Source organism: Vulpes vulpes, chromosome 4, assembly GCF_048418805.1.
Source record: "Vulpes vulpes isolate BD-2025 chromosome 4, VulVul3, whole genome shotgun sequence".
Classification (NCBI taxonomy): Eukaryota; Metazoa; Chordata; class Mammalia; order Carnivora; family Canidae; genus Vulpes; species Vulpes vulpes.
The window spans coordinates 44146315-44162125 of record NC_132783.1 but is presented as its reverse complement, the minus strand read 5'-3'; the positions used below and the strand labels follow the sequence as shown (position 1 = coordinate 44162125).

The 15811-nt window shown below is 37.7% G+C and overlaps 1 protein-coding gene and 1 pseudogene across 2 annotated transcripts in view; both read left to right on the top strand.

Moving 5' to 3' along the window:
• Positions 1-15811, top strand: part of C4H4orf17 (chromosome 4 C4orf17 homolog) — a 350583-nt gene that overhangs the window by 225329 nt on the left and 109443 nt on the right. The window lies entirely within an intron of this gene.
• On the top strand, positions 8209-8833 carry LOC112932649 (sterile alpha motif domain-containing protein 12 pseudogene; annotated as a pseudogene).

The following is a 15811-nucleotide window of genomic DNA, read 5'->3' as shown; positions in this document are numbered from 1 at the left end:
TTATGAGGGAGTCTAGTCTTATGTGTTATTTTGTTCAAGTAAGAAGTGTACACTGCATAGCAGTTGCATTGCTAGTGAATGTAAAATGACCTAGGAACTGTGTGCATAAATTAGGTCTTTAGCTTTAGCTACAAAATGAGCTCTCAAGAGCATAAAATGGAAACCAAAGACTTCTACTCACCCTGTCACCCTGTCTTTTGAAAAATGCAGTGTCTAGATAGATGTCATTTAAGAAAAAGCAAACAAGAAAAATCTACAGTAAGGCTTATAACAGGATACTATAGCTTAAGAAAAGGGAACCACACCCTTAAATATAAAGGAAAATAAATCTATATAAGAAATATATCATAATTTTAGAAAGCATTTGCTTCATTGGTCTTCAAGTGTATGAATGGGGTGGCCTCCATAAAGTATGTGCTTTGACCATTAGGCTAGAGCAAAGGCTAGATCCATGTATTACCTAAGTGAATGGGAAACTTATACAATAGCTATAGGTATATATTAGTTTAAAAATCCTCTCACAGTGGAAGTAGTAGTAAATAGAATGAACACTTCTGACATCAAATCAATAATCTGGAGGAGAACTTGAGACTCATCAAGAAACTCTAGAGTGAGTTTTAAAAAAAGACACCTTTTTTTTTAAAAGACACTTCTTAAAGTGATAAAGGTTAAAAATAAAAGATGACAATAGCTTTACTTATTTATTTAATTTTATTGAATATCTATTATGTTTTAGCCATATACTGGGCAAATTCAAATGAAAAAGAAATCAAGATGATTTCATAAACATCATATAGAGTAGCATGCAAGGCAAAGTAGCATGAGACCTGACAAAGAGGTATCAATTCTGTATTGATCAAAGGAAAGTGCATTATCAAAAAGTATCTTAGTATTCAATAATGTACTATTTTACAAGTTAGAATTATGGGAAAAATGAGAGACACAAACACTTAATGGGAACTTGGAAGTGCAGATCTAATGTAAGGAAGAAGAGCGCATACAGGTTGGGCTACTCAATATGTGAGGATGCCTAGCCTCTAAGTTACAAAACCTTAATGAACAATGACTTAAACATTTGCTGCTCAAAGTGAGGTCCGCAGACCAGCAGCAAGGGATTCATCTAGAGCTGGTTAGAGATGCAGAATCTCAGGCCCAGCCCACACCTACTGAATCAGAATCTGCATTCTAACAAAAGGCCCAGGTGATTCAAATGTACATTATTCTCATGCACACTCACATACTTGATATATAAAGAAGATTTTGAATAATAAAATAATAAGGTAAAATTATATATGCTACAAACTCTACATATAGAGACTATCCTCTTTTTTGAACATTTATGGAAGACTTAAGAAATGCATCACTGAGCTATAACAAAACTCCTATTAACTCTGAAGAGCAGAATTGTACAAGTCATATAGTTGAAAAATTAGATTAAAATTTAATTGTGCAGATTCAAACAAAAATCAACAAACAAAAACTACCAGCTATTGTTTCAAAGAAGACATTAAAAATAAAATGGACTTTTTAGAAGGCTATATACCAAAGTTTGTAAGATGCTCTCAACTGTATTCATAAGGCAAAAGCTTTAATTCTTTAATAAGAAAGATTATAATCTAGATATTTAAGTTAAGGAAGTAGAGAAAATACTTCCCACAACTTTGTGGGAAGTACAGGCCAAGACACATATGTCTGGTGGCAAAAGTGATTCAATTGATCTTTTTCTTATATAGATTATAAATCATATTCTTCACCCACCTGTAGCTTTGTCATTGTTCTCTACACTGGTGGAGAAGCCAGTTATTAATCTGCTAGTACTGTGCTGTGCCCAACCCTGTCCTTGAAAGTGGAAGTTTTTAACTGCCTTACAAACTGACACCCAGAGCAAGTATAGCTCACTTGTTAGTGAGAAGACCACAGAAGAGTTTTACTTGCCACTTACAGCTGAGCTCCTGTTGGGAGAAGCTGATCACCTTCCCAGGAAGGATAGAGGAGGAGAGTGTTCTGTTTCCTTTTATTACTTCTTCAGGGCAAATCATATATATAATAGTGGCATTTAATCACAACATTTTTCTGCTCTGATTTAGGATACAGAGGACAAGCTTTTTGCTAATTTTTACAGACAAATAAAAGGTAAATAATATTTGATTTTCTAAACAAAGAGAATGTTGAAATGATAGCTGCACATTACATGTGTACCCTTTTACTCTAGATATTCAATGTAAGTCAGAATAGAGTCCAGCCCTTGCCATATTTTGCTTGCGAAAAATAGAAAACAAAAGCTATTAATCACATCTGTCCCCACAAAGGGAAAAAAATAACCATTATATAGTTGTTCCAGGAAGCCTTGGCCTCCATTTAGGGGATTTTCATAAGCAATGCCAAAAAAAAAGGACTTAGAACTTTGTCAATAAGAGTGATTGAGAAACTTTGGAGGGATATATATAATATATATACATATTATATATATATTTTAGAAATTTTGGATATTTCTAAATGGAAAAGAGAGGCTTATAATCATTTTAGCATCTTCGACTGATCATTGTTTTTGTGTGGTGAAGAATAGATTAGATAGAGGTGAAGCTGGAAACTGAAAACCAGGTAGATGCCTATTGTAGTAGGACATAGGAAAGAGCATGACAGCTTAAGTGAGATAGTGAGCTAAATAAGTAGTGGGTAATGGTAGAGATCAAGAGATGTTTAGGACATGAAATGGCAGGAGTTAGTGATTGGATGTTGGAGGTGGAGACAGAGAAATGTACACTGATTCTCTGGTTCTTGCACTTACAGAGGGATCACAGAAGTAAGAAGTTGGTGGAAGAGGTAATGGGTTCCACTTTAGACATGTGAATTTTGAAGTGCCTCATATCCATCCAAATGGAAGTGCCCCATGGACATTTGGCATATATGAACCTGGAGTTCCAAAGAAAGGCCTGGACTGGAGGTATAGATTTGGGAGGCATTAGCAAATAGCAGTTGAAACCAGGGACTGAATAAAAGCACCATTAGGGAAGGATAATGATAAAAAGATATTAATGAACAGTATTAAAGCAATATTTTAAAATTAAAACAAGGGAAGAGAGGCCAAGTCTTAGGTCAAATCTAAGATTGTTATCTAAGGAGTAGTGAAATTTCCAGAAGAGCTGTAAAGCAACAGGATATTACAGGCTCAAGGAGCAGTGACTTCAACTCTAGAGTGAAGTCTGTTTTCATGATAAAATTGGCAGTTTTCTCCTACAAGACCTTAAAATTTAAAGATCACCAAAGACAATGCAGGAGCTAAGATGTGTAGAATTTGTGAATTCTAAAGCTTGGAGTCAAACACTATGAGTTGACATCGAGATTGCAATCTCTTCCATCTATTGTCCCCCATTCCTCACTTGTGTCTCCCATACTTCTTTGTGATTTCCTTTAAATCTCTGTTAGTTACAGCTCATGTTCTCTTCCAGTGACATTTCCTTTTGCCTTTGAGTTGTTGCTAATCAACACACTCCATCTTCCTTCTGGGGATTTGAGGTAAGATTGGAAGGTAGGATGGGAGGGAAAAGTTTAAATAGTGCTGACAAATAAGACAGCCAGATCCTGTTGGGCTTTGGTGAAGAGCAGTGTCCATGTGGGACATGCTGATCTATATAGGAAATGTGAGATTGGGTACTATGATTCTGTCTTTCATTAAAGCTTGTAGAAAAATCCTGAGTAGATAGGAAAGGATGAAACATAGAGGAAGATGTCATTTTTTCTGTTTCTTTCTTTCTCTCTCTCTCTCTTTCTTCTTTCTTTCTTTCTTTCTTTCTTTCTTTCTTTCTCTCTTTCTTTTTCTATTATTATTATTATTATTATTATTATTATTAAATTTTAGGGAGAGAGAGAGAGAGCACTTGAGCGGGGTGGCAGGAGGCAGGTAGGGGCATAAGGAGAGGGAAAGAGAATCTTAAGTAGGCTCCATGCTCAGTGCGAAGTCCGATGTGGGGCTCAATCTCATGAAGGTGTCATTCTTTACTTTAAAAAATTCAGTTCAGCCAACTCTTAATGCTCAGTGGGAGACAGATACAAAACTACCGAGATGAATTAGATGCTCTTTCTGCTTTCAAGAATCTTAAAGATTGTATAAGTAAGAAGATTGTATAAGTAACGTTAGACAAATCCTTTATTAGAGGCATAAAAAAAGAGTTATCAACTAAGTCAAACCAGTGCGATTGGGAAATCTCCACAAAGATGACATTTAAACAGGACTTTATGTATTTCAAAAAGTGAAGACATGAGGATGAATCCCTCGAACAGAGGGATTTAATCTTGAAATTAAACATAATTTTGTGAAGTTGACTATAATTTATTATAGGTAAGATCTAAATATATATTATAGTTGACCCTTGAACAACATGGCGATTAGGGATGCCAACTCCTATGCAGGTGAAAATCCACATATAACTTTTTTTTTATTGAAGTTTGGTTTTCTTGATGGTATAACACCCAGTACTCATCCCATCAAGTGTCCTCTTTAGTGCCCATCACCCAGTTACCCCAATCCCCCTGCCTACCACCCCTTCCACTACCCCTCGTTCGTTTCCCAGAATTAGGAGTCTCTCATGTTTTGTCACCCTCTCTAATTTTTCCCACTCATTTTCCCTTCTTTTCCTTATAATTCCTTTCACTATTTCTTATATTCCAGGTATAAGTGAAACCATATGATGATTGTCCTTCCCCGATTGACTTACTTCACAGCATGATACCCTCCAGTTCCATCCATGTCAAAGCAAGTGGTGGGTATTCATCCTTTCTGATGGCTGAGTAATATTCCATTGCATACTTATATCACATCTTCTTTATCCATTCATCTATCAAAGGATGTGGCTTCTTCCACAGTTTAGCTATTGTGGACATTGCTGCTATAAACATTGGGGTGCAGGTGTCCCAGCAGTTCACTGCACCTGTATCTTTGGGGTAAATACCCAGTAGTGCAATTACTGGGTTGTAGGGTAGCTCTATTTTTAACTTTTTGAGGAACCTCCACACAGTTTTCCAGAGTGGCTACACCAGTTCACATTCCCACCAACAGTGCAGGAGGGTTCCCTCTTCTCCACATCCTTTCTGACATCTGTTGTTTCCTGTCTTGTTGATTTTCACCATTCTCACTGGTGTGAGGTGGTATCTCATTGTGGTTTTGATTTGTATTTCCCTGATGGTCAGTGATGTGGAGCATTTTCTCATGTGCTCGTTAGCCACGTGTATGTCTTCTTTGGTGACATTTCTGTTCATGTTTTTTGCTGATTTCATGATCTTTTTCTTGGGCATTGAGTTTAATAAGTTCTTTATAGATTGTGGATACTAGCCCTTTATCTGATCTGTCATTTGCAAATATCTTCTCCCATTCTGTAGGTTTTCTTTTAGTTTTGTTGACTGTTTCTTTTGCTGTGAAGAAGTCTTTCATTTTGATTAAGTCCCAATAGTTCATTTTTGCTTTTGTTTCCCTTGTCTTCATAGATGTATCTTGCAAGAAGTTTCTGTGGCCAAGTTCAAAAGGGGTGTTGCCTGGGTTCTCCTCTAGGGTTTTGATGGATTCTTGTCTTACATTTAGATCTTTCATCCATTTTGAGTTTACCATTGTGTATGGTGTAATAGAATGGTCTAGTTTCATTCTTCTGTGCGTGGCTGTCCAATTTTCCCAGCAACTTTTATTGAAGAAACTGTCATTTTTCCAGTGGGTAGTCTTTCCTGCTTTGTCGAATATTAGTTGACCATGGAGTTGAGGGGTCATTTCTGGATTCTCTATTCTGTTCCATTTATCTATGAGTCTGTTTTTGTGCCAGTACCACACTGTCTTGATGATCACAGTTTTGTAGTACAACTTGAAATCCAGCATTGTGATGCCCCTGCCTTTGATGTTCCTTTTCAATATTCCCCTAGCTATTCAGGGTCTTTTCTGATTCCACACAAATCTTAAGATGATTTGTTCCAACTCTCTGGAGAAAGTCCATGGTATGTTGATAGGGATTGCATTGAACATGTAAATTGCCCTGGGTAACATTGATATTTTCACAATGTTTATTCTTCCAATCCATGAACATGGAATATTTTTCCATCTCTTTGTGTCTTCCTCAATTTCTTTCAGAAGTGTTCTGTAGTTTTCAGGGTATAGATCTTTTACTTCTTTGGCTAGGTTTATTCCTCGATATCTTATGCTTTTGGGTGCAATTGACTCCTTAATTTCTCTTTCTTCAGTCTCATTGTTAGTGTATAGAAATGCCACTGACTTCTGGGCATTGATTTTGTATCCTACCACATTGCTGAATTGCTGTATGAGTTCTAGGAATCCTAGGGTGGAGTCTTTTAGGTTTCCTATATTGAGTATCATGTCACCTGCAAAGAGGGAGAGTTTGACTTCTTCTTTGCCAGTTTGAATGCCTTTTATTTCTTTTTGTTGCCTGATTGCCGAGGCTAGGACTTCTAGTACTATGTTGAATAGCAGTGGTGAGAGTGGACATCCCTGTCGTGTTCCTGATCTTAGGGGAAAGGTTCCCAGTGTTTCCCAATTGAGAATGATATTTGCTGTGGGCTTTTCATAGATTTCTTTTAAGATATTGAGGAATGTTCCCTCTATCCCTACACTCTGAAGAGTTTTGATCATAAATGGATGCTGTATTTTGTCAAATGCTTTCTCTGCATCTATTGAGAGGATCATATGGTTCTTGTTTTTTCTCTTGTTGATATGATCTATCACGTTGATTGTTTTATGAGTGCTGAACCAGCCTTGCATCCCTGAGATAAATCCCACTTGGTCATGGTGAATAATCTTCTTAAGAACTATTGGATCCATTTGGTAGTATCTTGAGGAGAATTTTTGCATCTGTGTTCATCAGGGATATTGGTCTATAATTCTCCTTTTTGGTGGGGTGTTTGTCTGGCTTTGGAATTAAGGTGATGCTGGCCTCATAGAATGAGTTTAGAAGTATTCCATACCTTTCTATCCTTCCGAAAAGCTTTAGTAGATTATGTATTATTTCTTCTTTAAACGTTTGATAGAATTCCCCTGGGAAGCCATTTGGCCCTGGACTTTTGTGTCTTGGGAGGTTTTTGATGATTGCCTCAATTTCCTCCCTGGTTATTGCCCTGTTCAGGTTTTCTGTTTCTTCCTGTTCCAGTTTGGATAACTTGTGGTTTTCCAGAAATGTATCCATTTCTTCTAGATTATGTAATTTGTTGGCATATAACTGCTCATAATATGTTTTTAAAATAATTTGTATTTCCTTGGTATTGGTTGTGATCTCTCCTCTTCATGATTTCATCAATTTGAGTCTTTCTTTTTAATAGGGCTGGTTGGGCTTATCTATCTTATTAATTCTTTCAAAGAACCAACTCCTGGTTTTGTTGATCTGTTCTAAAGTTCTTCTGGTTTCTATTGCATTGAGTTCTGCTTGAATTTTTATTATCTCTCTTCTTCTGCCTGGTATAGGTTTTATTTGCTGTTCTTCCTCCAGTTCCTTTACGTGCAAGGTTAGCTTGTGTATTTGAGTTTTTCCCACTTTTTTGAAGGAGGCTGGTAATGTGATGTATTTCCCTCTTAGGACTGCTTTTGCTCTATCCCAAAGATTTTTAATGGCTGTTTCTTTATTTTCATCAGTTTCCATGAATCTTTTTAATTATTTTCTAGTTTCCTGGTTGACCCATTCATCTTTTAGTAGGATACTCTTTAACTTCTATGTGTTTGAGTTTCTTCCAAATATCTTCTTGTAATTGAGTTCTAGTTTCAAAGCATTGTAGTCTGAATATATGCAGGGGACCATCCCAATCTTTTGATATCAGCTGCGACCTGATTTGTGACCCAGTATGTGGCCTATTCTGGATCAAATTCCACGTGCACTTGAGAAGAATGTATATTCAGTTGTATTCAGAAAATTCTGTATGTATCTGTGAAATACATCTGGTCCAGTATATCATTTAAGGCCCTCATTTCTTTGGTTATGTTCTGCTTAGAAAATCTGTCACTTGCTGAAAGTGCCATGTTGAAGTCTCCTACTATTAGTGTATTATCTAAGTATGTCTTTACTTAGTTATTAATTGATATACTTGGCAGCTCCCACATTAGGGGCATAAATATTCATGATTGTTAGGTCCTCTTGTTGGCTAGATCCTTTAAGTATGATATAGTGTCCCTCTTCATCTCTTACTATAATCTTTGGGATAAACTTATATTTAAAGATGAGGAGCAGATGAGCGCAGAATATTTAGGCGAGAGCGCGAGGAGGGGGGAGCGCGGGGCAGGAGGAGTATCTCGGCCGAGAAAATTATGCATGCGTTAGGGAAGCTCTGAGAGAATGGCTGTGGAAGCTCTCCACTGTGGCTTGAATCCGCGGGGTATTGATCACTCTGCCCGGGCTGAAGGCCTTAAACTGCAAATTGAAGGGGAAGGTGTTGAATCTCAGTCCATTAAAAACAAAAATTTTCAGAAGGTGCTTGACCAAAAAGGAACCCCCAAGCGACTGCCAACAGAAGCTGAGACAGCTAAGTCGGCTACGGTGAAGCTGTCAAAACCAGTGGCTCTGTGGACTCAGCAGGATGTCTGCAAGTGGTTGAAGAAACATTGTCCGAATCAGTATCAGATCTACAGTGAGTCATTCAAACAGCATGACATTACTGGGCGAGCCCTGCTGAGACTTACTGACAAAAAGCTTGAGCGGATGGGGATTGCCCAGGAGAACCTCCGGCAGCACATCTTACAACAGGTGCTCCAGCTGAAGGTGCGAGAAGAAGAAGTCAGAAACCTACAGTTACTCACACAAGCTTCCTGGACCTGACCCCTGGACCTGTGGAATGAGGCTCTCCAGCCCAGGCATTGGTATTTTCTACATGATGCTTAGGCAGATGAGAGCTTGTCTGTCACTGCCCAACACTACAGATTCCACGTGCACAGTGCACCAGGCACTCTGCCCCTTCATGGCATAAGACTCTCTTGGGCTTCATGAGTTTGCCTGCCGTAACCTGGTAAACTCAGATGAAAGCTTCAGCCCTTGAGATGAATGAGAATATCTTATATTAAAGCCCAAAATGGGGTGGAGCCCGTCCTATGCTCTCACCTAACCTTGCAGGTGTCCTCAAAGTCCATGAAAGTGGCCCAGCCTCCATAGTTCCCAGGAGACCACCACTGTAATTCCACTCCCATTTCCCCAGGCAAAATGAAATAGGTTTCCTTGGGCAATCCCCCAGGGCCATAAAGAAGGTACTTCACATGGAGACTCCACTATTTCCTATGCAGGGCAGGGGAAAGATAAAGCTATTGTGGTAGGACCTCCTCTAAAGATAGAAGGGCGAAGGAGAGAAAGAAAAGTGTTTCAGCTCTACAAGAAGCAGTTTGGAGATTAATATTTGAAACCATCAAAGTTTTGTAAAGTTTGGCAGCTGTTTCAAAATCATTAATATCTAACATCAGCATTAGATACTGTCTTTATTTCCACACAAAGGCACAAGTTACTGAATCTTCAATTTATTATGAAAGGGAAGTCTGGAGCTAAGATTGATGGTGCACCTAATTTGCACATTTGGCATTTTGAATCCTATAATTAGCCCCCACAATAATTTTGCAAGATGGATATCATGAGCCCCATTCTCTAGATAAAGAAACTTGGCCCAGAGAGCTGCAGTGCTCTTTCCACAGTTTAAAAGTGCAAATATTAGTCAGGGTTCCCCAGAGAAACAACCACTAGGGGATAGATACTTAATGTTTTAATTATAATTTATATGCAGAGAGAGAAACTTATAAGGAATTGGGTCTCAAAATTATGGAGGCTGAGAAGTTCCAGGATCTATTGTCACTAAGCTGAAGACACAGAAGAACCAGTGGTGGTCTAGTTTGAAAACCAGAAGACCAAAAACCCAGGAAGAGGCAGTGTTTCAGTTCAAGTCCAAAAGCAGGGAAAAACCAATGCCCAAGCTCAAAACAGGCAAAAAGGATCCCCTGTAACTTGATGGGGATCAGATTTTTTTTCTTTTCAGACCTTCGACTGATTGTATGAGGCCCACCTACATTAGAGAGAGCAATCTGCTTTACTCCAGCTACCTATTCAAATGTTAATCTCATCCAAAAACACCATCATAAACATGCTCAAAATAATGTTTCACTGTGTGGATACCCCATAGCCTAGTCAAGTTGATGCATAAAAGTAACCATCACAGTGGGCAAGATAACTAGTTGTCTCCAAAACCAGTGCTCTTTGCTGGTGACCTACCTGCCTGCTGGTAAGTTTCCCTTCTCACAAAGATACATTTTTTCTTTTATAAAATACTTTTGATGCCAATGTACTTTTAAAAATTCAATTAGCCAACAGACAGTACATTATTAGTTTCAGATATAGAAGTCGGTTGTATATAACACCCAGTGCTCATTACATCATGTGCCCTCTTTAATGCCCAGCACCCAGTTACCCCATCCCCTGACCCATCTCCCTCCATCAACCTTCAGTTTCTTTCCCATAGTTAAGAATCTCTCATGGTTTGTCTCCCTCTCTGATTTCTTCTCAATCCATTTTCCCTGCCTTCCCCTATGATCCTCAGTGCTGTTTTTTATATTCCTCATATGAGTGATACCATATGATAATTGTCTTTTTCTGATTATTTCACTTATCGTTATACCATCAAGTTCCATCCACATTGATGTGAATAGTAAGACACCAATGTACTTTTAAAAAATTAATGCTTGAGGGGGAAACTGGGTGGCTCAGTTGTTTAAAAGTCCAAATCTTAATTTTGGCTCAGGTCACAATCTCACAACTGATCATGAGATCAGTCTCTACATTGGGCTCTGAGCTGAGCATGGAGCCTGCTTAAGATTCTCTCTTCCTCTCCCTTTGCTCTTCCCGCACCTTGCTCACACGTGCTCTCTCTCTCTCAAAAAAAAAAAAAAAAAAATTCTTGAGACTATTCATATAAAAAGATTTCTCTCTTTTTTTTTAAGATTTTATTTATTCATGAGAGACACAGAGAGAGAGAGGCAGAGACATGGGCAGAGGGAGAAACAAGCTCCATGCAGGGAGCCTGAGGAGGGACTCCAGGATCACACCTGGGCCAAAGGCAGATGCACAACTGCTGAGCCACCAAGGCATCCCAAGATTTCTTTTAATATCTTCCTTATCACACATTGTTTTCACTCTCCATCCTCCATTTTCCATTATTTTGGGATGCTAGATTTGGTAGGTGGATGGTTTTGCTAAGCCCCTTTTGCCTACCCAAGATATTGGGATACTAAGAAACTCATTTCCCAACTGACATAATGAAGCAGAGATGCCAGCCTAGCATTTCCTGATGCCCCCAAATACCCTGAGTAGTCTGAATCTTGTTGGATCAATGATGTGAAGTTTTGCTAGTTGCCATTTTTATTGATTTAATTGAAATTGATTCGGCATAAATGAATGCACAGAAAATTATTAACAGTGACCTCAAAGGTTTCAAGTATCTGCTATGTAAGATGTGATGTGGCTTTTAGGTATACATCTGAAAGGCCACTTCCACAACACAGATGTTTAGCATCAAAAACTGTTAAACTCTAAACATTGATAAAGGTAGGATATGGTGATTCTGAAAATATATGAGAAGCATTTGAATATATGTTTTAGTGCATCCCATTTCTATCACATTGGTTGGTCAAGTTGGTTCATGTTTACTGTAAACTACATATATTTGGATATTTATCTTCCTAAGTATTTTTCTTTTGTCATTTGATGACACCATGGAAGGGAAGAAGAGATGAAATAGTAACAACAAATTTTATTGACCTAGATTTGTTTTTTTTTTTTTAAATCATCTCCTGAGTCTTGAATGTTTGTCTTGTTACACAAAGAGTTTTACTATAATACTTTTGGTCTAGCAGGATTTGACATGTGTTCAAGCATAAATAAATGGTTTCTAATTTTCTTTCTATTTCTAAAAGTTTAAACATGCATTATGTTCTGGGTTCTCCCTCTCTACTATCCTCTCTTTTCCCCCCAATGTACTTCTCCACTACAGACTGCTCAGCCCGCAAAAGAACTATTAGAAATTTATTAATAAAGGACCAGTTTCTGCTTCTTTGTCAGGGATAATCATTTGTTTTAGAGCTGATTTTCTGCTTTAATTAAATGAAAATGTCACTCAGTCAAAAAAAAAAAAAATAAAGATGAGGATTGCTTCTCCTGCTTTCTTTTTCTTTCTTTTTTTTTAAAAAAAGATTTAATTTATTTATTCTTGAGAGAGACAGACAGACAGACAGACAAAGGCAGAGGGAGAAGCAGGTTCTGTTCCATGCAGGGAGCCTGATGTGGGACTCAGTTCCAGATCTCCAGGACCACACCCTGGGCTGAAGGCAGTGCTAAACCACTGAGCCACCTGGGCTGCCCTCCCTTGCTTTCTTTTGAGGGCCAGTTGAATGGTAAATGGTTCTCCAATTTTTCATTTTCAGGCTGAAGGTGTCCTTAGGTCTAAAATGAGTCTCTTGTAGACAGCATATAGATGGGTCTTGCTTCTTTAGCCATCTGAAACCCTGTCTTTTGATGGGATCATTTAGCCTATTCACGTTCAGAGTTACTATTGAAAGATATGAATTTAGTGTCATTGTAATACCTATTCAGTCCCTGTTTTTGTGGATTATTTCTTTGGGCTTCCTCTTTCTTTCACAGGGTCCCCCTTAATATTTCTTGCCGAGCTGGTTTGGTGTTCACATATTCTTTCTGTTTCTGCCTATCTTGGAAGTTCTTTATCTCTCCTTCTACTCTGAATGAGAGCCTTGCTGGATAAAGTATTCTCGACTGCATGTTCTTCTCATTTAGGACCTTGACTATATCCTGCCAGCCCTTTCTGGCCTGCCAGGTCTCTGTGGAGAGGTCTGCTGTTAATCTGATATTTCTCTCCACATAAGTTAAGAATCTCTTTTCTCTTGCTGCTTTAAGGATTTTCTCTTTATCCTTGGAATTTGCAAGCTTCACTATTAAATGTCGAGGTGTTGAACAGTTTTTTTTTTTATTTTTGGGGGGGACCTCTCTATCTCCTGGATCTGAATGCCTGTTTTCCTTCCCAAATTAGGGAAGTTCTCAGCTATGATTTGTTAAAATATACTTTGTGGCACTCTCTCCCTCTTGGCATCTTCTGGAACCCCAATTATATGTAAGTTCTCCCTTCTCAGGTTATTGCTTATTTCCCTAAGCCTTTCCTCATGGTCTCTTAATTGTTTTTTCTTTTTTCCTCAGCTTCCTTCCTTACCATCAACTTGTCTTCTATGTCACTCATTCTCTCTTCCACCTCATTAACCCTATCAGAGCATCTAGTTTGGATTGCATCTCATTTATTTTTAATTTCGGCCTGATTAGATCTAAATCTTGTAGTCATGAAGTCTCTAGAATCCTTTATGTTTTTTTTTTTCCAGAGCCACCAGTAGCTTTATAATTGTGCTTCTGAATTGGCTTTCTGACATTGAATTATAATCCAAATTGTGTAACTCTGTGGGAGAGAGTACTGTTTCTGATTCTTCCTTTTGCAGTGAGTTCTTCTTTCTAATCATTTTGTTCAGTGCAGAGTGGCTGTATGAGCAGCCTGAGTCAACAATATCAATCATGACCTAAGTAAATTCCACCCTAGATGATTTTGTATGCATTGTCTTCTTTCAAGTCTCATGTCATCCTGATGGTGGGGGCGGGGGGGGGGAGTGAGGAGGGAGGGAAGAGTCCAGCAGCAATACTATAACACTGGGCTGCGAAGAGCAGTAGTGATGGCAGCAGTCTCTCCAGATCCCCTGCCACTCTTCCACATATAACTTGTGACTCTGCAAAACTTAGCTACTGATCCAAGGCCTTACTGATAACAAACAGCTGTCTAATGCATATATATTGTATACCATATTCTTATAATAAAATAATTTACAGGAAAGAAAATGGTAAGGAAATCATAAAGAAAATTAAATAAGTACTGTCTTGTATTTGTTCAAAAAACCCCACATATAAATGGACCTGCACAATTCAAACCCATGTTGTTCAAAGGTCAACTGTATTTTAAACACTATTTTAAAGAGATAGCATTTATTTTTTTTCAAAAGAAGGAGGCCATTGAAAGTTCTCAGTATTAAAGTGAAAGGATCAAAATTGTGGCTTATAAAAATCCCCTAGCCTTGTACAAAATATTGTGAGGTGTGTGTATGGTGTAGAAGTTCCTACAGTAGAAATACTGCTTTTCTTAAGAAGCTATAAATATTCATAATCAGAGAAGCAGAATTAAAATGGAAAAGAAGAGTCAATGCTCAAACCCCTAATTACCACCAATGCTTTTATTATTGAGGTACAGGTTGGAGCATGTTCTGGTTAGGTGGAAGAAATAGGTGGCCATGAAAGGGAATAGACCTTGTTGAGAATTTACCATGTGCCAGTCACATTTAACAAATACCATCTCATTGACTGCTCATAACATCACTTTAAAATAGCTATGATTTTTAAAATAAAAGTCTGAAAAAAGATGCATTAAGAAAAAAAAAAACTAAAGTAGTTACGATTTTCTCTATACTACATATAAATTGGGGTTCAGATAGATTAAATAACTCTTGTGAAGTCACATAGCTGGAAAAGTAGCAATGCTGAGTCAAACCTAAACCTGCCTGTCTGAAAGGTTATTATTATAATTCTAAAAATAATGAAGTTCTCTTCCAAAGGGGAATTTTGTTTTTAGCAGCAGTTCTAGGAGATGACCAAAAACAACACCAAGATGCAAGCATAATTAATTTGATGTTTATAGTAGTTTCCTGTGGATGTTAGTTTATAGGCAAGGCTAATTTCCTCTTCAGTGATCAGGTACAGTGTTAGTTTTTTCACCATAGATAGTATTTATCAAACGGACTTTTGTAATATTCCATTTCTTGTGATAGAGCTGCAGAACCAGCCAAACACTTACCTAAGCAAATACTTCACCACTTATCTTAGCTTGGGCTGCCATAACCAAATTACACAGATGGAGTGGTCTACACAACAGACATTTATCTCTCATAGTTCTGGAGGCTGAGAAGTCCAAGGTCAAGGTGCTGACTGATTTGGCTCCTTGTGAGAGCGCCCTTCCTGGCCCATAGATGACTACTTTCTCCTGTGCCCTCACATGTTAGAGTGAGTTCTCCATGTCTTCTCTTATAAGAGCACTTAAGAGAAAATTATGCCTAATAAAACCCACAATATTATCACGTTTGTGAGAATTGCCTTATCGCAAAGAATTCCAATGAAACTAAACATCCAAAGTAAATGTGTGCACTACACATGATTTCAAGTGGAATCAGTGCCAGTGACAATGTTTTCTGTTAATGTTAAGGAACTGTTGCAGATATCAGTAATATTTACAGCAGATAATTTCCTCAGAAATGTTTATCCTTAATAGACATTGCAAACACAGCATAAAGTTTCCTTTATTATTGACATTAAATTTATTGGGAAATAGTACACGCTTATTATAGAAATATAAAATGCTGATAATAAAAAGAATAAAATTCAACGCCAGAGATAACCATGAATAACATCTGGGTCTATTTGCTTCCAGAATCTTTGTACACGTAATTTTATATGACTTATACTCTGGGACTTTTTAAATTCATGTCACAATAGTTGTGAAAATATTTTCCTTTTTTTTTGAAAATATTTTCATGTTGGCAAATGTCCATCTATGATTTTTTGAGTTGCTAAAGAGTATTTTATTGTATAGATATGCCATAATTTTTGAGCTATATGTTAGAATCTCTGATTCCTACATTCAAACCCAAATTAGTCTTTTCAGTTTTTGAAATCTTTCTTTCTTTGATTGGTTTAGTTTTAATTTTCTTAAGTAC